At 35.4% G+C, this 24854-nt stretch overlaps 1 pseudogene; it reads right to left on the bottom strand.

Moving 5' to 3' along the window:
- The window catches only part of LOC100713953 (zinc finger CCCH domain-containing protein 15-like), a 36296-nt pseudogene extending 21741 nt beyond the window's left edge, over positions 1 to 14555 (bottom strand).
- Between the last annotated feature and the right edge of the window lie 10299 nt (positions 14556 to 24854).

Here is a 24854-nt window from a genome sequence, read left to right as displayed (position 1 = left end):
CCACAAATTTAGAGAGTGCTGCATTATGTGTTATTGTTTTTATTTTGAAGAAATCGCTAAGATATTCACATAACATATTGTACATTTGGTTAGGAAAATCCTTGAACTTTTATCACTTACACTGTACATGATTTTTTTCCTGATACTAAATTATTCCAAATAACTTTCTTAAGATGGTATAAAACATTGCCTGTGACAAATTTTAATCTAGAATGGATGTTATTTTTAATTGCTTTGATAGTGGCAAAACATATGCACACGGTTCCTGGGGCACCTCGGCCCGTACCCAGCCGCACCTGGCCGTCGGTGTGCGGAGGAGGAGCTGCGCGGATCCGGAGCCGCCTGCAGAGGCCCGGTCCTTTGTCTGGAGGAGGAGGGGTCCCGGGTTCCTGGGGCACCTCTGCCCGTACCCAGCCGCGCCTGGCCGTCGGTGTGCGGAGGAGGAGCTGCGCGGATCCGGAGCCGCCTGCAGAGGCCCCGTCCTTTGTCTGGAGGAGGAGGGGTCCCGGGTTCCTGGGGCACCTCGGCCCGTACCCAGCCACGCCTGGCCGTCGGTGTGCGGAGGAGGAGCGGGGTAGATCCGGAGTGCCCGCAGGAGGGCCTTCCTTTGTCTGGAGGTTTGTGGATATCTCTGCAAGCAGGGAGGGATCACAGGCTCCTGAGGCACTGCGGTCTGTGGTGAGTACCCTAACCCGGCTGCGATCCAAGAGCTGTGGATCTACCAAGGGGCAGGTGGGCGCACAGTGTCCCTGAGGCCCAGCTTGTCTGGAACCGCGGAGTTCTGAACAAGCAGAGAAGGGCCATTGGTTCTGCAGGCCCAATGGCCTGGGGTAGAGTGGTGCCAGAGTCTCAGTAGCTGCAAACATAGAAGGGGATTTTCAACAGATCCTGAGGAGGCTTTCAAATAACACTTGAAACACAGAAATATAGGAAAATGACAAAACGAAAGACCAAATTACAACCTCAAACCTCCAGCCCATCTCAGGAAACCCTAGGAGAAGTGTATTTAGAAGAAAATATATCTCATCCTCCTCATATATTAGACACAATAGCTACTGAAGTTGACAAGCAACTCCAGGAAGCTTTAAAGAAATTCAAACTCGAAATAATTTCCCAGATAAAAGAAGAAATGATAAAAGAAATGAAAGAGATTCTAAATATATCTAAAGAAAACACAGATAAAAAATTGGAGGAATTAAACAAAAAGATAGAATCCCTAGACGAGCAATATAAGAAACAAACAGAATACATAATGCAGATGCACAGAGATATACAGGAAATAAAAAACTCCACTGAAAGTTGTAAAAACCGCCTTAATGAAAGTGAAGATAGAATTTCAGACCTTGAAGACAGGATTGCAGCAAGTGAACAGGAAAGGAAAGATCTTTTAAAAATAACAAGGAATCAGGAAACAACAATTCAACAACTGCAAGATGATGCAAAGAAGAGTAACATAAGAATGATAGGGATTAATGAAAAAGAAGGAGACAACATAAAGGATATCAAGAGGATATTTAGAGAAGCAATAGCTGAAAACTTCCCAAGCATGAGATCAGAAACTGACATCAGGATCAGTGAAGCATATAGAACTCCAAATAGTCATAACCAAAATAAAACTACACCCAGACATATAATAATCACCATCCCAGAAATCCAACACAAGAATAGATTATTAAAAGCTGTCAGAGAGAAAAGACAGATCACTTATAAAGGAAAACCTATCAGAATCACAGCAGACTTCTCATCACAAACAATAAAGTCAAGAAGAGCATGGAGTGAAGTATTCCAGATCCTAAAGCAAAATGATTTCCAACCTAGACTGATATATCCTGCAAAACTATCATTTAAAATAGATGGTGAAATACGATACTTCCATGACAAAGAACAGCTGAAGAACTTCATGAACACCAAACCAACCCTGCAAAAAATATTGAAAGACAGTTTAGATACACAAAGGAAAAAACCACTAAGCAAAGCAAATAATTAAACAGAACAGAAAGATAAAGATGCAACAGCAGAGAGATAAGAATCCTACAATTAAACAACATTTAACAGTAATAACCATTAATGTAAATGGTCTCAATGCACCAATCAAAAGAAACAGACTAGCAGAATGGATCAAGAAACAAAATCCAACCATATGCTGTTTACAGGAAACCCATCTAACCCAGAAGGATACTCACAGACTGAAAGTCAAAGGATGGAAAACAATTCTTCATGCAGCAGGAATCCAAAAAAAGGCAGGAGTAGCCATTCTGTTTGCAGACAACGTGAACTTTAAACCAACAATGACCATAAAGGACAAAGAAGGTCACTACATACTCGTAAGGGGAAAACTCCAAGAGGAAGAGATAACTATCTTAAATATATACGCACCAAACTCCAGAGCGCCCAGTTATATAAAACAATTATTAACAGAAATGAAAACTCAAATTATCAGTAACACAATTGTAACGGGAGACCTTAATACGCCATTGACACCAAGGGACAGATCGACCAGACAGAAAATGAGTAAAGAAATAACAGAACTGAATCATACCTGTGAACAAATGGGTTTGATAGACATATACAGAATGTTCCACCCAACAACATCAGAATACACATTCTTCTCAGCAGTACATGGATCGTTTTCTAAAATAGACCATATATTAGCTCATAGAACATATTTAAACAAGTGCAAAAGAGCTGAAATCATCCCTTGCATGTTATCGGATCACAGCGCTCTGAAATTAGAAATTAATGATAAAAGATACTGCAAAAATCCCACAAACACATGGAAACTGAATAACACACTCTTGAGTAATCAGTGGGTCACAGAAGAAATTAAAGAAGAAATCAAACAATACCTAAAAGAAAATGAAAATGCAGATACAACTTACCGGAATCTGTGGGATACAATGAAAGCCGTTCTGAGAGGAAAATTTATTGCACTGAGTTCCCACATCAGGAAAACAGAACGAATACAAATAAATAACTTGATGCTACACCTCAAACAGCTAGAAAAGGAAGAGCAAGTCAAGCCCAAAGCCAAAAGAAGAGAGGAAATTATAAAAATCAGAGCAGAAATCAATGCAATAGAGACTAAGAAAACAATCCAAAGGATCAACAAATCAAAGAGTTGGTTCTTTGAAAGAATAAATAAAATCGATAAGCCCCTAGCCAACCTTATTAAAAAAAGGGAAGAAAAAGCTCAAATTCATGCAATAAGAAATGAAAAAGGAGAAGTCACTACAGACCCAATAGAAATACAGAAGATCATCAACACCTATTTTGAAAACCTCTACTCTCAAAAGTTTGATAACACAGAAGAAATAGACAGTTTCTTAGAAGCATATGAAGTGCCAAAGCTAGATCAAGAGGATGTAAAACTGTTGAATAACCCAATCTCGGTTACTGAAATTGAAAATGTAATTAAGTCCTTACCCACCAAGAAGAGCCCAGGCCCAGATGGATTCACTGCAGAATTCTACAAGAAATACAAAGAAGACCTAATGCCGACACTCCTCAAACTATTCAATGAAATTGAAAGGGAAGCAATCCTGCCTAAGTCATTCCTGGAAGCAAATATCACTCTAGTACCAAAACCTGAGAAAGACCCAACTAAAAAAGAGAACTATAGACCGATCTCCCTAATGAACACAGATGCAAAAATCCTCAATAAAATATTGGCAAATAGGATCCAGCAAATCATCAAGAAGATTATACACCATGACCAAGTGGGATTCATCCCAGGAATGCAAGGATGGTTCAATATACGCAAATCAATAAATGTAATTCACCATATCAATAAAGCCAAAAATAAGAATCACATGATCATTTCTATAGATGCAGAAAAAGCCTTCGATAAGGTCCAACATTTATTCATGATAAAAACTCTACAGAAAATTGGAATAGATGGTCTTTACCTCAATATAATAAAGGCCATTTATGACAAACCAACAGCCAGCATCATACTAAATGGCCAAAAATTGAAAGCCTTTACTTTAAAATCAGGCACAAGACAAGGATGTCCTTTATCACCACTCCTATTTAATATAGTACTGGAAGTACTAGCCAGAGCAATTAGGCAAGAAAGAGAAATAAAAGGGGTAAAGATAGGAAAAGAAGAAGTTAAGTTGTCATTGTTTGCAGATGACATGATACTCTACATAGAAGACCCCCTAAGCTCCATTGAAAGACTCTTAGATACAATAAATAAATTCAGGAATGTGGCTGGATACAAAATCAATACTCAGAAATCAATAGCATTCCTATACACAAACAACAAAACCACAGAGAGGGAAATAAGGGAAACTGGACTATTCACATTAGCAAGCAAAAAAATGAAATATTTAGGAATTACTCTTACGAAAGAAGTGAAAGACTTATACAGTGAAAACTATATTACACTGAAAAAGGAAATTGAAGATGATCTCAGAAAATGGAAAGACATCCCTTGCTCATGGATAGGAAGAACAAACATTGTGAAGATGGCCATTCTCCCAAAACTCTTATACAGATTCAATGCAATCCCAATAGAAATACCATCAACATACCTTATAGATCTAGAGAAATCACTCCTAAATTTCATCTGGAACCAGAAGAGACCTAGAATCGCAAAAGCAATTCTAAGCAGCAAAGACAACGCAGGAGGCATCACAATCCCTGACTTGAAATTATACTACAAAGCAACAGTAGTAAAATCAACATGGTATTGGAATCAAAACAGAGCTGAAGATCAATGGAATAGATTAGAAGATACAACCACAACTACAAACACACTCAACCACCTTATCTTCGATAAAGGAGCCAAGCAGGTTCACTGGAAGAACGACAGTCTCTTTAATAAATGGTGCTGGAAAAACTGGCTCTCCATTTGCCAAAAACTAAAGCTAGACCCATGTCTATCACCATGTACTAAATTAAAATCTAAATGGGTCAAAGATCTGAATATTAAAACAGAAACGCTAAATCTATTGGAAGACAAATTGGGTAGAAACCTTGGAGACATAGGAGTAGGTAGAGAATTCATGAATAGGACTCAAACTGCACGGGAAATACTTCCCAGAATCAATAACTGGGACCACTTCTTATTAAAAAGTTTTTGCATGTCAAAAGAAATCTCCAGCATAGTGAAAAGAAAACCCACAAACTGGGAAAAGATTTTAGTGAACTTTCTCTCAGACAAGGGACTCTTGTCTAAAACATATAAAGAATTAAAAAAACTCAGACCTTCAAAATTCAAAGATCCAATCCAAAAATGGGCATCTGAGATGAATACGCAATTCTCAGATGAAGAAATGCAAATGGCAAATAAATACATGAAAAAATGCTCATCATCATTGGTCATTAGAGAAATGCAAATTAAAACCACACTGAGATACCATCTCACTCCTGAAAGAATGGCCAGGATCAAGAAAACCAACAACAACAAATGCTGGAGAGGCTGTGGGGAAAAAGGAACTCTCCTGCACTGTTGGTGGGAGTGTAGACTGGTACAGCCTTTGTGGAGATCTGTCTGGAGGTTTCTCAAAAAGTTGGGATTGGAAATCCCATTTATTCCAGCTATTCCACTTCTAGGCATATTCCCAGAAGAACTGAAAGCATCATACCACAGGGATATATGTGCACCTATGTTTATAGCAGCACAATTTGTAATCGCCAGATCTTGGAAACAACCCAAGTGTCCATCAACTGAGGAATGGATAAAAAAGTTGTGGTATTTCTATACAATGGAGTATTATTCAGCTATAAAGAAGGATCGCATTGAGATATTTATCAATAAATGGGCGCAGCTTGAGACCATACTCATAAGTGAAATAAATCAATCTCGCATGTATGAATACCGAATAGTTTCCCTAATGTAAGTAATGATTCAAATATATAAAAATATGTGATAATCATGATTCCCCATTATGTGGCCTTGAAGCCTTATAAAATTTTCACTTATTAATTAGAAAGGCTTTACTCTGGGCTTTTTGATATGGAAATATTTGAAGCTATAGTATATGAAGTTTTATCCAAATATTTTAAGGAAAAAGACAGACACTATGGTAACTACTATTCTTTAAAAAAAAATTATTTAGCTATTTCTTATGTTTATTTTAATTAAGGGAAAAACTTAAAAAATTAGGATATATAGTAGTAACTCTTTTTGATCTCCTATTAACTTGTTTTGAAGTCCTGTAATACTCCCAAGATCTTGTTTTGACTGATTAGACTCTGTTCCATTCTGTGCGATAGTAGCAAGTTTGAAGGTATAGGCAACTAATTTGAAGGCAATAAGATTCACAAAGATGCCCATTCTGGTTTGACTATTGTCTCCTTTGGAAGTCCTGTAATGTTCACAATGCCTAAGTTTTATTGGTCTTGTTCTCCACTGTTTTGTCCGGCTTTATAATATCTAATGAGATGGACAATTCCTTTTAAGGAAACAAGAGACAATGTTGATAACCATTGTTGATGACCTTGTACTCTGTTCTACATCATGTGCTATGTCTATCCTTGGTTTGGACTTACAGCTTTGTTTTGCCATATTTGACTTTATTCTCTCCCCCCCAAGAGAGTAATGAGAACTGAGGAGTAATAAAATCCAAAATGTATAAATTTTGTTATAAAAAAGAGAGGGAGGGGAAAAAAAAAAAAGAGCTCTAACGGATATAACAACAAGTGTGTTTAGGGATGTTAAATAGCTGACTATATTAATGTTTTTGGATCATTGAACACAGCTGTTTGCAGTCTCTCCGTTTGAATGTCTACTTTGTATTCTTTGATACTGTGATTTGAGCAACTATTTCCAAGATGATATTATGTAATCTATTAACAGGTGATTTCTTACTGTTATGTTTTTTTTTGTAGTTATGTATTATGTGTAACATTACACTGCTTTGTTTTGTTTTGTGTTTTTCTCTTTTTCCTCTTAAATAAAAAAAAAAAAAACATATGCACACATGTGTAAAATGTATATTTATAATTTAAAAAATAAGAATTAACACTTATTTTTAAAAAAACTCCACTTATTTTGTGAAATTAAGCTTTGATGTTACCTTGCAATGCTTTTACATTCCCTTCCACAAAAAAAAAACACTCCCCCTGAATTTAGAGCGAGCTCAATCCCTTGAATTTCTATACAACTTTACCACATGAATACCCATTTCCAATGCTTACTAAATATGTGTATATGGATGTATTTGTTTTATCTAGCTTTTACCTTTACATAAATAAAGTAACACATCTATTATTAAAAATTCATTTTTTGTACTTGTTATTAAAGTTTAGGATTTAACCATGTTGATTCATATTTCTATAGTTAATTTTTCACCGATATATACTCATATCATTATATAAGCATTTGTTTATTCTTCAGCAAGTAAAATTTATGATCATTTTCCCCCAGTTTTCTGTTGTGCTCAATGTGATAGACATGCTTATCTAGATGTACATTCATATAAAATTTTTTCTTCATAATACATTTAGACATGGATTTTTTCAGTAAAATTATATATACACCTAGTCCGTCACATTACATGTCAAATCTTTTTAGATATTTGTTGTACTAATTTAAGTACTTACAGATAACAAAAATAATTTAATGCCCCGTATCTCTTCCAGTGTGTGATATTTTTGAATGACTTATTTTTACTACGTGGATCTATATTCTCAGAAAGATTCATATCTACTAAACAAAATGAAGAGTTTAAATTTACAGGATCATAATATTTTAACCCTGGTAAATGGGAATTTTCTTGTTATTTGTGATTAACTCGTCTTTAAAGGGAATTGAAATGACATGTACTTGTATTTTGCTTTGTCATTTTTATTAGTATGCATATTGTAAGTAATCATCTTCCTAATATTTTCTAAGGAGGAAAAAGTGTCAGAAAATAGTAAAAGAACACCAAAAAAAATTCCTCAATTAATTATATGTACTCACAAATAAAACACAACCTTTCCATATTTTAACTAATGTTCATTTGTGCAAACCTTCCACACCCAGCACTTCTGGTTCTTTGTGGCTTGTGGTCTGCTGCTCGAAACTCAGCACAGTCTTAATTCATTATGATACAATAGTAAATTTCCCGGTTAAGAAAAACAGATTGTATGACCAACTAATAAAATGTTTATGAAATATGTCTGAGAAACTATATGTAGTAGAAGTTTCTCATTGCTTTGCTTTGTAATTCTACTTTCAATTTGGGTACAATAAATGAAAACATCAAAATGGCACAGATTTTGTAAGTGTTACGCTTTCAGTATGCAATTTTAATTCTGAAGTGATAAAATATTTTAAAATTTCTTGATTACATGAGCTATAATATATCTTACAAAACTAACATAGTGTGTTAGGACTTTAGAAAATAATTATTAATTTAAAATAAATTGAGCTCATTTTCCATGTTTACATCTTTTTTACAGGTTTTTGTTCCAGTGTAGTGTGAAGAGAAAATAAGCTTGTACTCCTTTTCTCTCATTCTATAATGATTTTTTAAAATGATGTTCAATATTCTTTAAGCACCTCAATGGAACAATTTGCATAAATGCCTATATTGTTCACATTACTTCAATGTATCTGTCTTGATTCTCATCACCAACATTAGGGCAGAGACTATGTAACTCTATAAAATTACTGACTCATAAGCACCATTTCCTCTGGATTAAACTCCATTTATATACTAATGAGTTTTAATATAGGTCCACAAAAAGTCTTCAATGTGATAGTCCTATATATGTGGCTAGTGTGTGCACAAACTGATTGAACCATTTTTGAATGGGTTTTTCTTTTTTTGGTTCAATATAAGAAAGGAAAGAGTCTGCTTTCTCATACAATGCCACACCTTGAATAGTTCCAATTTCAGCCTAATCATACTGTCCTTAAAATTTCACTCTGCTTGAATAATGAAAGAGGGTGATATGAAAATTGTATGAAATTCGCACGCCCCAGGACAGGTAGGGTAGGATGTAATTACATACGCCTCAACAGCTGGACCAGTGTGCTGTAAGAAAGGTTTTTAGGGTGACAGAAGTTAATTGCACAGATTTAGGGCAGAAGGAAAACGTATATGAGGAAGCCACGGAGAAGGATGCAAACTCTGAGAAAGTGTCAGATTCAAAAATCCAAGAGAAAAGGATTTTTCCAAATTAGAAATGGGCATATAAAATGTAATGGTGAGCTACTTTTTCCCGTAGAAGTATAAAGGAGAATCTTGGCCGAACAGACAGCAGTGAGTTCCTTACTAGCCTCCCAAGCATAAAGCTCTTTATGATGTACGTGCATATAAAATAGGACAGCTTCTCATAAACCAGCCTGTGATATTTCCCTGGTGACATTGGTCCACAAGGCAGCTCAGCAAGAAATAGCACATTTTCTTGCAATATCTATAATGACAGTGGCATCTATCTTGGGCTACATATTGTGAGACCATGGAAACCATGCTGTATTCATTCTTGTCTCCAGCTGGAAAACACAAAGCTTTAGAAAGAGACCCTTTGGGTGGCATTTCTCTAATGAAGCCTGAATCATTTTCTTTTTGCAAGCTGTGTGGTTTGTCACAAAGAAGAGAAAGGAACTGTGTATGATAGTAGGTGTCATATTGAAAATAAAAGTTTCTAAAGGAGAAAGGGAGTAAGTTGTGTTATCCGTTTCAGTCTTATCTGTCTTCACCGGAGGGTAACTCTTTTGTACAGCTAGTTGGACATGAGGTACCTCACTTGCTCCCCAGTAGGTGTAGAATAAACACAATGTCTTACATATATATTCTTCAATTCTTGAGTGTTTTCAGAAAAAGCACGTGTGAACTCACCTACAAGGAAAGAAAGAAATCTTCTTGGATTATGTATAATGATCGTCTCTTCTAGAATTAAGATGTATAGAAGAACTATAAATTGGTAATAGGGGGTAAAGCAGTTACTGAACAGTGTTACCTCCAGTTCATTAACTGAAATTAATAAATTAATTGTTGGCAACTGCATAACAACTGAGGTTTGCTCAGAAAGTGAAGGCTTGCTGTTGAATTTAAATGTGTAATTCAAATATATCAGTTTGACTTCTCATCCCACCTCCCCTTTTTTGGACACTTGATTTTGATTAGCTAAATGTGTTTTGAAGGCATTTCTTCAGTTTGCTGAAAAAGCCAAAATCTTCCCTAACCCGGAATGTAAACAGAAACACTAAATCATTTACTAAATATCTGTCAGCAATTTACAATCCCATAACCTCATTTCAAATTAAAATCTCTTAATGTGCAATCCTTCTCCCGAGGGGAGACCAGCTTGAAATACTCAGAGCAAATACAAATTTCTCCTCCAGATTTGACTTAATCCTGATTTCTCGTTAGAAGTCTTATTTAGAGTAACATGATGTAATCTACTTTCTCATTATGGACAGCTGTGTTTATCAGCCTCCAGATGTATTAAAAGCACAGATATATTCATTTACAATTTTAAAACACTGTAAACCAATTCTAGTTATTATTTTTTGCCTGTATTCTAAATACTTTTGCAAGATAGAGTTTACCTTAATTCTGTATTTGGCCAATTTTGTACTCATTTCACCAGTCCATTATTAAAAAAAAAAAAAAAGAGTAGGGGAATTTTAAAAGGACCACATAATCTAGGTTATACTTGTCCTTAAAGTGCTTTTATGTTTGAATTACACTTTTGGTTTAAAAATGAAAAGGAATATATCGTGCTTCAATACTTAGGAGAGACATGGTAAGTGATTAGAGAGAATTAAGAATTCCTTCCAGAATAGTTGCCCATTTCTGGGCAAAAACTGCCCTTAAATCCTATCAGGAAAATTTTTGAAGAACCTAGTTTCAGGGTCAGGGATTTAGCTTAGCGGCATAAGCGCCTGTCTGGCAAGCACAGTGTCATGAGTTTGATCCCTGGTACCAAAAAAACAAACAAACAAAAAATAGTTCCAAAAGAAAATCATCAAAAGACTTTTCTCTATATTTACATGAACTCTAAACATTGTAACAGACGTCTTCCTATTCTTTCTTGGATTGATTTAGAATAATGAATTGCAGTGTCAGAATAATAACCCTTCTCAGCCCAGACATCTTGCAGAGTGGATCTGGAACCAGTCACATCCTTGTATTCATCACTGTTGGCTTCCAGCTCTATTCTAGATTGCAATGAGCAGAGAACCAATTAGAAAGCAGACTTTCATCTCTAGTGCCTGCAGAAAAGCTGGGAATATAATTTCATTCTTACACTGCTCTGAAGCGAAGAAGCACTTGATAGCAGACAGTTTACCATCGCAGAGGGACAAGAATAAGCCAGTTGTTGCTTTTTTATACTGATCTTATTTTTAACATCTAACCCATTACTATGATTCTAGAATGTTCTTTAATCTTTAAAGTTGTTCATATTAAGTGTATTTAGCACTACCTCTGAGAATAAAAATGTAGAGATGATTCTAATTTCTCTTTGATAATATTCAAGTTGATTACAAACAAATAGCAACAACAAAAATCTTATATTTTCTTACAATAAACAAAGACTGTCTGGAAGCACTGTTTTTTACAAGCAAAATTGTTACTTCCTTAACAACTACTTCTTGAGTACATATTGAAATATACTCACATGACTATGATTATTGGAGACAATTTTGGGGACCCCAAGGAAAAAAGAAAAATAGGTTATTACTGCCTTCTAAGAAACAATAAAAATATCAAGTATAAGAAGATATTATAATATGTGTATATGTACATACTTACATTTATGCATATATATATATATATATATCCTGAAAGATAAGGTATTTGTAAATGATTCAATATGTACATTAGAAATTTCTTATTGATAAGAAATGTGGATGGACCAGGAAATCTTTTAGTTGAGAATAAAAATTACTTTGAACCCAAAAGGTAGGAAAATGAATAAAGGTATCCAAATTAATTTTCCAAACAGCACTGTTACTCCAAATTCAGGTGGTATCTTCCACCAGAGATAAATAGAATCCCTGACAAAGCGAATCAGAGACTAAAAATGAGCCTTAGTTTTACCAACAAGCTAACAACAACAAAAAAAAACCCTGTAAACCTAACCCTTTACTTTTTCTTGCAGCCATTATGGGATAAAATTTTACAGTAACATTTTAAAGCAATCATTTAAGCCAGTTGATTTTTGTTGGCGAAAATCTACAAAAGATTTTCTTGATGTAAAGGAAACAGCAAATTTATCCAATTTGCCCAACCAAATATTCAGCTGAATGTTTGAAAGGTATTTACAGTAACATGTGAGTATTGTGAATTCATTTCACAAACTTACCCACTGAGGATGAGGAACCTACTGTGCCATAATCATTGCTGAACTAACTCATGACACTGGACACACCACCAAACCACAGGGTCATCTCTTCCCTGAGGTTGTGGTTAGAAAGGTGCTTGCACACTTCCTGCAGTTGTGAAACAGGATGTTGCCTCCTTTGAAGATCTCATGCTAATTCTTGATCTCTGGAGTCTAGAATCTTACATAGCCACATAGAATATTCTGTGGCTTTCTCTTCTTAGCTGATTTTTGTATCTGCACCAATTTGCTTGCCTAGATCTACAGTGTCCTATGGTCTTTCGCTAGCCATTCAAACTCATCCTTACTGTTTTCAGTCAGTGGTCAGCAAAGAACATACAAAAAATATAGTTCCTGGAAGAAAAAGGTTGTTGGAACACTCATAGATTTAATTATTGAAGTAATCTTTGCTTGGATCTGCAGCAAAATCAAGGTCCCTGTAAATGTTAGATGGAAAGATACTGGGAGGAGAGAAAACACTTACATCTGCAATTTTATAAGTATTTATATGTGTTTATGTTGATCAATGGTTTATAAAATAATAAGACTATAATTAATGTAAACATTTACATTGGTTGGCCAGGTTGTGAAATTTGTCACTGCCTGATATATTTATTATTCTTAAAAATATCCCAATTTGTAAGATAAATCTCTCATGATCGCCCTATCTATAGTCAATAAGTCATCATGATGAGGCCGGGTTATAAATAAAATTTCAAACGAGGGAAGAATGTTGTGACGGGGAAGCGTTGAGCCAGCATGAAGATGCGAAATAACAGGAGGACCAGGAGCTGAGCTTGAGGCTGCTGAGTTTTGTGTGGGTGGCAGTGAATATATTTGCTTTTAGGCAGCACAGTGTTTGACTTTAAATGTTACAGAAAATGAGATCAACTAAGCAGAGAGAATCCCAGTGATTAAGAATTTTGAAGCCCATAATTTAGAATTTTAATTAGAATTGAGCCAGTAGTCATCTTTTCTCTCAGAAGAGAAGTTTTGCTATCCATTTTACACTGAAGGATTCTGGTTCTCCTCGCTTTGGAAAGTCTGAGATAAAGATGAAAGATACTGAAATCAGCAGAAGCAGCTATTGTATTAGTCGAGAAGCTGTGTGGACCACATTTGTGCCTGTACGAATAAAGGAGTTGAACTGTAAGAAATCAGAACCTTAACTCCAGACACGGTGAGGATGACATAAGATGCATCATTTCCTTTGAAATGGTGAACATGTACATTCCACTTATTTCAAAAGTTGGAAGGAAGAGAAATACTAATTAGTATTATGTGCCAAGATATTTTATTCCAACAAACTCCATTACTTTGTTGACCTTTCTTCTACCTGACAGAATCAATGAAATAAAAGGAACAATTTAACCAGATAGCATAATTAAATCTCAGGTAATTTATGCTTATTTTATAAACAAGTCTTGTATATTTTAATAGCTAAAATAACATGAATATAAATTTGGCCTGTGCTGTCCTGTGCCCTTGGTTAGAGGTGGTAGGTCTGCTGGCGTCTTTCAGATAAGCTCCCCGGGAGTTCTATGACGCCTAGTGATGGATGACTGCAGCTCCCATGGAAAAGCCACACTGCAAGGCTGCCTGTGAGCTGCTGCATGATGACCTTCACAGCAGTTTGCCCCGATAGCTCACTGCTCCAGGTTCTTCCTAGACCCATGTCTACATGTGCATGTGAAAGTTTGTAGATCAAGAGAAAATCTGGGGCCAAGGACCTACCTTGTAATAGCAATGGGGGTGGGAAGTTATGCTAAGAAAACCTTCTCTTCCTTCTGTCTGAGTAAAATTCACTGTCCCAAATTCCAAGAGAAGAGTGCTATACAAAGCCTTTTTTTTTTTTTTTTTTGGCCTTCCATCTAAATTCAATTTCCTGTTTTAAAAAAGTTCAGTTAAACCCTTCAGGAAGGACCTCTTCCAAAGGCTTTCTCCAGGAGGACATTGCATCTGCAAGGTTACAGCACATTTAGTAGAATCCCTAAACCCCAGAACTATATTCATTTTCTCTTCACAGATGCTTTCACTGGCCTTTCCAGGCTTATGGAGGCCTGGATACTAAGAGAATTTCTTACCAGCTTTACTATTAATTTTTCAAAGTTTTACACAGCGATGGAAGGGCTTTTTCTGATTTTTTTACCATGTGCTTTAATCTTTCTGGTTTCCTAACTCACCTCAGGTCTTCCTCAGGAGCAGCTCACCGTAATGATGATGGGTGTGTCCCAGATGGCCACGGCGGAGTGCGGGATTACCGGGTTCTCATCCCTGAATACCATCGCACTGACTATTTTTATTAATATTTTTTCCTTAGAACTTCCTTGAAATACATCTGAAGTTGGTTTAATAGACCTTAAATGACTTTTCTAGGTTCCTATGCAGTTTCTATGTAGTTAACAGAGAAGAGGCTTATAATCCAAGCCTAACACATGAAAAAAACCTCTTGATGATACACTCAAACTTGCCCTTTTTTGATTTCTCACTGTCATATTTCATCAGTTGCATTAGGATGACAAGTTGGGGATAAGCTGAAATTCTTGAGGACAACCAGTGCACACTTCCCCAAACTTACAAAAGGAAGCCTTGTGAAGTTTTTGTCTTACTGTCAAACAAATATTTTAACAGTTACCATTATTTTGTCTAAAACATGTTGTCATTATAACATAGCACTGAAAAAAAGACAGAATCTACAGATAGCTTGAAACCCTGGAGCTACCAGCATACACAAAAATAGCATAACATTTGGCTTATTGATCAAATTCACTTAGATCAATTTCTAACACAGGAGTAGGACTGTACTAATGGTGAATCAAACTCACGTGCTTTCTACCTTTTAGGGTTCACAAGCTAGAAAATTAAATGGAATATATGTATTCCATTCTCTCTCTCTCTCTCTCTCTCTCTCTCTCTGTCTCTCTCTGTCTCTCTCTGTCTCTCTCTCTCTCTCTCTCTCTCTCTCTCTGTCTCTCTCTCTGGCACAGACACACACACACACATACACCATTCTCAATGTGGTTTCCAATAAATAAAATATGCTAATGCCTATATTCAATAGACATTCAGTTATTATAATTAGAGTCAATTTTTATCATTCTCAGATAGAAATTCTAGTTTAATATTTAAGTTGTCAAATATAGCAAGGTTGTTCAAACCACAAAAGCAGAAACATCACTTAGAAGAACCTATACCCCAGTACTCTACTATCACTTGCCAACAATTCTATGTGTAGTCAGCAGATCTCTGAGGGGCCCCAAAACCCAAAATACTTCTATCAACTTTGATTTTTAAAAAGTTACTGTTCACCTTTTTATTTCCTCTACTTTGTGACATTTGCAATTAGGGTGTAGTGTGATGTGCAGTTATATAGATCTTTAGGAAGATCTATATAACTCAGTAAATCAATAATTTTTGAATAATCAATTGATTTTATAAAATCATCATACATATAACAACCATTCAATGTGGAAGATAAACCAATAGATTTTAATATAACAATATAAAAAGTATATTGATTTCAAATTAAGATTTCAAATTAAAACTAACCCTGTAGAAACTATCACTTGTCAAGCTGGGAGAAAAACATTCACAACTACTTCAAAGACTCAGTATTATCAATGTGTCAGTTTTTCCAAATGTTCTATATGGACTCAATATAATTACACTATATATTGTATATTGTATTATATGTATGCATGGTGTTTTATGTATGTATGTATATTGCGTATTACATTGACATGGGGTAAAACTGACAGACTGTAAAGCACAATGTGCAAAAATTATAGCACTTTATAAGCAAGGTACACTGTATGAAAAACGAAATCAAAATTCTATAAACAAGATGTACAGAACTGTGCAGAAAAAGAGATGAGTTGTAAGTCAGAACAACAAGTTATAAATATGGCCAGTCCTTCAATGGGTAGATAGTTAAGTGAGAACTCTATATATATAATTCTAAGAATATCGAGTTGATTGAAAGACAAATGGTTGCCAGGGGTTGCAGACCAGGAGAAAGGAAGAGACAGTGAACAGAGGGCTGTAGAACAGACCACACGTGGAGAGATTTTAGGATAGTGAAAATACTCTGGTGGACATATGTGATTACACATTTGAATAAATTCATAGCATGTTCAATACCAAGAGTGAATCTTCATGGTAACCACTAACATTAAGACTTTGATTAGTTTTGCTATGTACATGTAATTTTACCTACTAACAAAACTGTACCAGTTTAATGTGACGTTTCGATAATAAGAAAAGCTATGAGTAATGGTGGGGAAATGTATGGGAAATGTCTGCTGTAAACCTAAAGCTGCTGTTTAAAAAAAAAAAAGCCCATTAAACCATTAAAAAAAATCAAGCCCAGTTAAAAAGTTAGCTATAAAAAACTGAGGAAAAGAATTTGAAATTTTTTTAAAATCTGGGAAAGAGACAATTTACTAAATTTAGAAAGGATGGAGAGAAATCACAAAGGACATGATCAGCAAACTTGCCTACATAAAAATTATACCACATGCATGCCAAAAATATAAAATTAGAAGACAAGCAAAAGACTGAAAATATCTAAAGCAAATATGAGAATCAGACAGTTGAATATTTTATTTGAATCCATATTGGTTATAATGGATAATATTAAAACAAATGGCTAATTAACAAAGTTAAATAGAAAACTATGCACAAGAAAGAAAATGCTTCTTAATAAAGACATAAAGGAGCTTAATTTTATTCATAATCTAGGAAATAGAAGGCAGGGACATAGCTCAGTGACAGAGGGCTTGGCTAGACTGCACCAGGCTCTGAGTTCACTCTTCAGTACTGCCAAAAAGAAATTTTAAAAAAGAAGAATTAAAAAGATTAGATTGTAAAACAAAATATTGATACAGCATATGGTTCTTGATGAATCTAATTGGCAAAACTTGAGGAAAGCATAAAAAGTTACTAATATATGCACACCCTTTCAAATACAGAAGTCCTGCTTCTAGAAATAGTTCAAGGAAATGACTTAAAACACAGAAAAACCTGTGTATCACGTGTTTGTCGTAGCATTATATTCGTTAAAGCTACCTTTACTCCATAAAGAGGTATTTATAAAAACCTCTTTGGAAAAGGAATTGTAGAAAACTTCACCCTATCTTATTTTAGACAGGAACTTTTGTTATACTTAATGATCTATTTCTAAAAATGCAAATATGGATTTCCACAGCAAAAAACAGACCTCAAAACCATGGAAAGCTCATGGCTTGAAAATTAACTACAAAGCCTTCAAGGATACATCTAACTTTGAAATTTTCTTATGTAGTTTTTAATACTTAGTCTTTTCAAATGTGCTAAATATGGGAAGGAATTGTACCACAATCAAAAGTGGAAAGTGAATCAGAAAACCATAAGGAACCCTTCTAGGACACAGAATCCATTTTCTTCAGTAAATTATGATAGAGAAAGAAAAAAGAAGAAAGGGAGAAACAGGAGTGGAAGAGGAAAAAGAACGTAAAAGAATAAGGATATACTAACCAATTATAACATGCGAAAGGAGAAGATGGGATGAAGGAGGAAAAAGAAAAAGAAAAAATGCTACAAGGAAAAAAGAGTGGAAAAGAGAAAGGAGATCAAGAGATGCGGGAGGGGAGAGGGAAGGGGAAGGGGCTGGAGAAAAATTAAGGTGTGTTGTGAACATGGACTCCCCGCGAGGAATGTAATCGCTGTGTCCTGCAAAATCGGAACACAGAATGGACGTGTGATAGGCTGGATGATTCATTAAAAATCGTTCGGATAAAAATATCATGCATTTTTTCAAAAGAGTATTTTTCATTTAACATATTCTAAAAATAATTCTGTGTGTGATCCACCTTAAAATAATGCAGGACAAGATTGAGTGTGTTGGCACATGCCTGTAATCTCGGAACCCTAGGAGTCCGGGGCAGGAGGGTCACAAGTTCAAAATGGAATAATAAAGAGAGCTCGGATGTAACAGAGCATGTAGGTCCTGCTTCAATCCCTAATGCTATAAAAATAATAATAATAATACAGGACTGAGGGGAAGGGCTGGCACAGATTTACACGCTTCAAGAGTTGCTGGGGCTGCGTGATGGATACCTGGGAGTTTATGACACTATTTGTTTCTTTGGCATTCTCCAGGAAAAGAAAAAAAAACTTAAGACACAACTTGATAATTGACATAGTACTCAATTCTACTTGATTTTTGTACAAAGATGATTTTAGTTATGATTAATGTAAATTTAATTAAACTAACTTGCGTAACAAAGAAGTATTGATTATAAATATGTAACTGGTCTATCTATAAATTTCATTTCTTCCTCAACTTCTTACAAAAAGTATATGATAAGATGAAGTCATTTCACAGAAATAAGTGATAGATTTGTGACAAATTCAAGTTCTATTAAGGTATAAACAATATATTAAATATTATTTCAAAGTGTAGTTTTACTTGTACATTAGCTCAAAATTCATGTTATTTGCCACAGTGTAAACAACAATTGATAATGAGAAGCACAGTATTACAACAAATGTCTAAGTACGTGGACACAATTTAAAAATAAATCTGAAATCTACATCAAGAAAAACACTACATTGTGAAATATTTTAGGCATGCTTAGTAAAATAGAGACAAACAATATTTACCATACTACTATGATTATATATGATTTTAAATTGCCCAACAAATAATATTATAAAAATGAATCTTGTATGTGCATATAATTGGGCAGTCTACTTTCTAAGAATCCTTAATCATTAAACTGAAAATCTTCTTTGAAGTAGTAAAATTGCTCTATAACTGGATAAATGCTAAATATAAAAAGTGAACATGCTCACATATGCAGAATTTATTATGAATATGATTAAAAATTTTATTGAAGCTAACTAAAAGAAACATAAAGTGATTGAAGGACAAGTTACCTGGAGTAACTCCTTCTGCCTAGGCTTGAAAATTTCATTTTCCATAATTAGGTGACTGCCACCACCCTGTAAGGAGGAAATGGACTCCGGATCTGGGCTAGGGCCCGGAGAAAAGAGTGACTGTGACACAGGCACACTAAAATCCTGAGATCTGGAGGATGACCCCAGGCCTGGCTCCCGACAGACCACACACCCTGGGCTGGAGCATCCCTGAGGGGCAGGTGCATTGTACAACAGGGTCAGCCTGTGTGGTTTTGCAGCTAGCGAGGTCTGAGTCTGGGGTCACTGCTTGGGCCAGCAGAGGGCTGGCAGCCTCTAATACAAGTATGGACCATGTGCCCGCCCGCCCTGGTCTCCTCTGGCAGTGTGCAGACACCAGTCAGCTAGGACAACCAACGCGTGGTGTGGAGATCTGTGAAGCTTCGGCCCACGCTCCTGACCTTGCCAGGGACTGCATAGTGACAGACTCAGTCGACCGTCTAGATTATGCAGCGCTGTCATTCCCAGGTAGGAGACTTCCCCCGAGGGACAAACCGAGTTTCTATCCACAGCAGAGGGGTGGCGCTCCCATTCCATCCTCTCCTTACCGGGCAAAGTGGAGAATTCTGGACTACTTTTGACTCCTGCATAAATCCCACCAGATGGAGAAAAGCAGAACCCTTTTTCTTTCTCCTTTTCTCTCCCCTTCTCCTTCTCCTTCGCTCCCTCCTTCCTTTCTGTATGTTTTTTTCTTTCTTTTTTTCTTTTATTCTTTCTTTTTATGATTATTTTCTTTTTTTGGTATTTTATGGTGCTTCTCTTTTTAAGTACTACTTAGAGGTAGAAGAAAACTCTAAGCCAAAAAATAAAAAGATTTTCATTTCTTTTCCTTTTATCAGGAAGTATCCAAAAATTTACTCCATTATATTTTATGTTTATAAACATAAAGTACTCTATATTATATGTTTATATACATCACAAGGAAACATCCACTTGATTGTTTTGTTTGCAGTGTTTTCAGTGTCTGGTTTTTTTTGTTGTTGTTGTTGTTTTGTTTTGTTTTGGTTTTTTTCTGTATGCATATGCTTACAAGTGTTAATTATTGCTTTTGTTTCTATAGTGTGTTACCAGGTTATGTCACATTCTCCTATAACAGAGGTTGGTCCTTAGGGCTTGTTAAATCTATGTTTCTCATAGTTCATTAATTAGATTCAATATTCAGTATTCAATATCCAATTGTATTCAAGTGTGTCTTCTCCCATCTAGGGAAAGGTAAAATACACTTCTCTCACTTTCCACTTACCCTCCTTCCCTATGCTTTCTTTCCTTCCCATGTCACACCCTTACAAATCTACCCGCTTTTCTCCCTCTTTTATTGTATGTCAACACATTTTTATTTTCAATGTTTTTCCTCCTCTCAGTTTGTTTTATGTGTGTAGCACTGTGTAGCAGTGTTAGTTTCTGCTTTTGCTTCTATTGTATCTACCTTGTTTTGTATATATTTTCCTCCAACTAGAGTTGTTTCTTGGGACTTCTTTCCTTTTTTCTCTCTTTTTCCTCCATCTTGCATCACTGATTTCCTTTATCTTCTAGGTTTAGAGAAATAGTACGGAATATTTTGAAGTGCTAACTGTATGTCGGTATGTGGTTAGCTCTTTGGATGTTGACATTAGAAGTAGTTGTTCTCTCCTTTCAAAGCACTGCCAGGAATTGAAGCCAGTGCTTTCGGTAGGTGGAGTGGGTGTTTTCATACTGAGCTACGCTCAACACCAAAGGCACATCACAGAGAGAAAGCTGCTTATTAAAGAGATTTCCACACAAAAATGATAGAGATTTCTGTTGCAGCTTATCCACAGACTGTAACTCAAAGTCACAAGAGCCATGAGAAAACAAGAAAAAGATGTCTCCAAAAGTTCATAACCACCCCAAAGCTGATCACACAGATGCTGAAGCAAAGGAATTCACACTGACTTAACTGGTGATTAAAAGGGCAAGGCTTTCAAGTTTTAAGTTAATTTCTGCTAAATGAAAAGTGAAGCACTAGCTAGTACATATTATAATAGTGCTACGCACAGAGCAGGACAGTAGATGGGATTACAGGGCTGGGTGTTTGTTTTCCTGCTCATAGTCAAGTTTGACTAAAATTCCTCGAACTCTGTTTTCTTATCTGTAAATGGATAAATCTGAACTAAACCAACTATCTTAAGAGGTAGTTATTTCTAGTGGGTTGTGAGAAGCTGAAAATTCTAAGGAATAAGAAAATATTTAAGTCTATGAATAGTTGTCTATTTCTAATCATATTTCCTTTGTAACATTAACCTCACTTAAAGTACAGTTTATACCTAAATATCATTTTTGCATTATTTTATGTTCAAAATGCTTTTATAAGTTTGCTAATTGATTTAATAATACATAAGTAGATATAAATGTTGTCAAAAGAGTAGACAGTGTCTCCTTCAGCATAAAAGAAAAAGAGATAATGTGTTTACTTTCATGTTCCCCCAAAAAAAGCATCACATGCCTGTGACGTTATCAATCTTTCCTAAATGAAATACAAAGATAAAGAGCCCAATGGTGAAGTATCCCTACTAAATAGACAGTTAGCACTAAAATGTGACAAGATGACAGACAAAATAATCTGAAGAACTCAGTCAGTCTTATTACACGGCAAGGATTGCCAAGACATGAGTGATAGACAAAATCACTATCTTAATTCATTTTTGTCATTGTAATGTACATTTTAAATGATGTAGAATTGCTTAAAAGTTCATTTTGAAAGATATTGAGTTCATAAAAAGACATTCATATGGAAACTACATGGTTACATTATATATATATATATATATATATATATATATATGTATGTATAGAGAGAGAGAGAGAGAGAGAAAATATATTTCTGCCTCTACATACTATGTTCTCACTGCAGTCTTATTTAACTAAGCAATTCTTTACTAATATTGAAGAATGAGTTCTACTATAACAAAGATTTTTGCCTCTTTTGTTGACAAATGTTTCAGCTTCCTAGGAATCGACATTTGTTAAATGAAAAAATAAAACACACCTAGGAAAAAAATGTCCAAATTTCTCACATGTAAGTTCATTGAGTAATATTATTTTTAAGTGCCTTTTTCAAAGTTATAGTACTTAGAAAGAAGCAGGGCAAGCTAGTTTATGGGGATAGTAAAAATGTCCTGGTGAATGCAAGAGAGACGAACACAGGCCAATCAACAATTCAGTCTTTAGAATGAATTATAACATTATTGCGTATGTAATTATTTTAACCACCTTTCCATAAAATACTGGTGTAAAGATAATGGTGTGCACTGTAACAAAGTGTGTAACTGGTTATTGGTGCATGTGCCGAGTCCTTGACTTCCCCAGAGTGTACTGCCTTTCACAGCTCTCAAAATTTCTGTGTGTCAGGTATTATGGATGGCTGTACTGACTGAGCAGTCTGACCCAGTGTCTCCCGTGAGGTCACAGCCAAAATGTCAGCCATAGCCAAAGTCATCTCAAGCTTTATGGAGAGTTGGGGAATCCACTCTAAAGGTTGCTCACTCTCCTGCCCAAAAAGGTGGTACCGCCTGGCATCTTAAGTTTTGCTTTTGGGCTCTTTCCAAGGCTCTTGAGTATCCTCGCATCATGATAGCCTGCTTGCCCTGGAATAAGCTGACATAGAGAGCTCAAGGTTTAAATCACAATATCTTGCGATCTGTGCTTGGAAACTATATACTATATATTGTCACTTCTGATATAGTCCATTCCTTACACAAGAGTAACTAAGTGTAAGGGAACAATTAGTCTGCTCCTGTTGAAGCAAAAATATCAAAGAATTTATGGACACATTTTAAACCCCCCAAAATGCAAGCAATTATTTAACTGAATATATATGTGACTTCCTAATATGTTGTTACAAATACATAGGAAAACAAATGAGACTTTTAAACTTATAGGATAAATTGAGTTTCACAATCCTCCTACAAGATATGCTTGTCTACTAAAATTTCTTCTGAAACTAGTCAACTTATTATTTCTAATTTCCACTTCATTTTGTCTATGAATATGCATTATTTAAAAAGGAAAACTTTATTTTCAATGGTCCTCATATTTATTGCAGATATCCTAAGAAACTCCTGGGGGCTCTTGTTTAAAATACAATCCTTTGTTTCACTTCAGCCTACTAAGTTCGAATCTTGTGCAAGAGATGCTAGAAGTTTTATCTTTAGTATGCTCCTGAAAGTGATGTTGGTTCAGGTGGTCCGCAAGCTCTAATGGGCTCGGATAGAAAGAACAGGTGAAGCAGGCCATCCGTGCTTTCCAGGCAGCCACACCAGGAAAGATGTCTGGATGTAATTTCCCCATGTCAAGGACCAGTTAATGAAAATAGGATTACAAATAACTTTGTTTAGTTTTATGAACCACAGCATCAAATAGAGCTTCCAGAAGAAAATCATAACATTTTGCAAAGTCTGCTTTAGGCTATAAATTAAAGAAGAAATATTGATAGGCTTAAATCATTACAGAAACCCAGCAGAATTTTAAAGTAAAAAATTGCACTACTGAAAATTAGACTTTCAAATTACAAAGCAGGAGAGGAAAAGAAATCAAGCATCATTCATCACCCGTTAAAAGGATTTTATGGAAAATGTCATTTTATTACAACAAAAGGAAGACCAAGGTCCTGACAGTGACTCTTCAGATAATAGTAGTGTTTGTAATCACCTTCCTCTGAAAATAAAAAAATAAACCATCATTTAATATTTATAAAATGTCAGAAAACAATTAAGTGAGCAGCTCTAACTTTATTAAATTTTAATTACATTGAAACAATTTCCAGTGCACATTATTTGATATTACTTTTAAAGTCAATTTTGAGCTTCATAACAAACCTATTTTGGGGGGCACACAATCAAAGAGCTGGAGGAATATTGGGAAAAATATGCAACATAAACACAAAGGAATGGCAGGGTTGTTTTGTTTCTTTGTAATGGGCATCTTCTAAGCATGCGGCTACAAGAAGTACAGCTTTTCAAGGTTTTCATTTATCAAATCACAAACTTCATACCAAGAAACCACTCAGACATTGGAGAGGACTTCGAAATCAATTGTAAATTATGCACAAAACATAACACAAAAAGTATTATCTGTCTGACTTGTAGAAGGTACAAATATGTGTCCCAAATATAAAACCTGCTGGGTGCCTGAGCCAGAGCTTGAATTCTTATCTTCTGAACCCCAGCCAGTAGGCTATGCCCATCACACCAACTTTCCTCTTCAGTGTGATATTTTATGGTCACTTTGGACCACAGGAATCTTATTCCCTGAAATTCTCATCTTTTTTTCCAAACTTTATGTGAATGACTTTTTTCCTTTGTGATTACTATTTCCTCAGCTACAGTTCTAAATATAAACAACATTATTTTGCACGGATATGAAGAAAATATACAGGGTGGTGGTGATGGTTAAGATATCTTTTTCTTATTTTTCAATATCTATTGGCTACATGCAACATCTGTAAAGGTAATGAGCAATGAGTGAATAAATAATGTCAAATTTTATGAGATAAAATTTTTAAATCCATTTGGAAGTTATATATTGATGAATAATAAATTACCCCAAACCTAGTGATTAACGATGCCTATTTTAGCTTCTCTAACAAGCATGTGAATCAAACATTTAGTCAG

This window comes from Cavia porcellus, unplaced genomic scaffold (assembly GCF_034190915.1).
Source record: "Cavia porcellus strain 051 isolate PalLab524CR breed Dunkin Hartley unplaced genomic scaffold, mCavPor4.1 scaffold_20, whole genome shotgun sequence".
Lineage (NCBI taxonomy): Eukaryota > Metazoa > Chordata > Mammalia > Rodentia > Caviidae > Cavia > Cavia porcellus.
The sequence above is the reverse complement of the archived record's forward strand: the minus strand, read 5'-3'. Positions and strand labels throughout refer to the sequence as shown.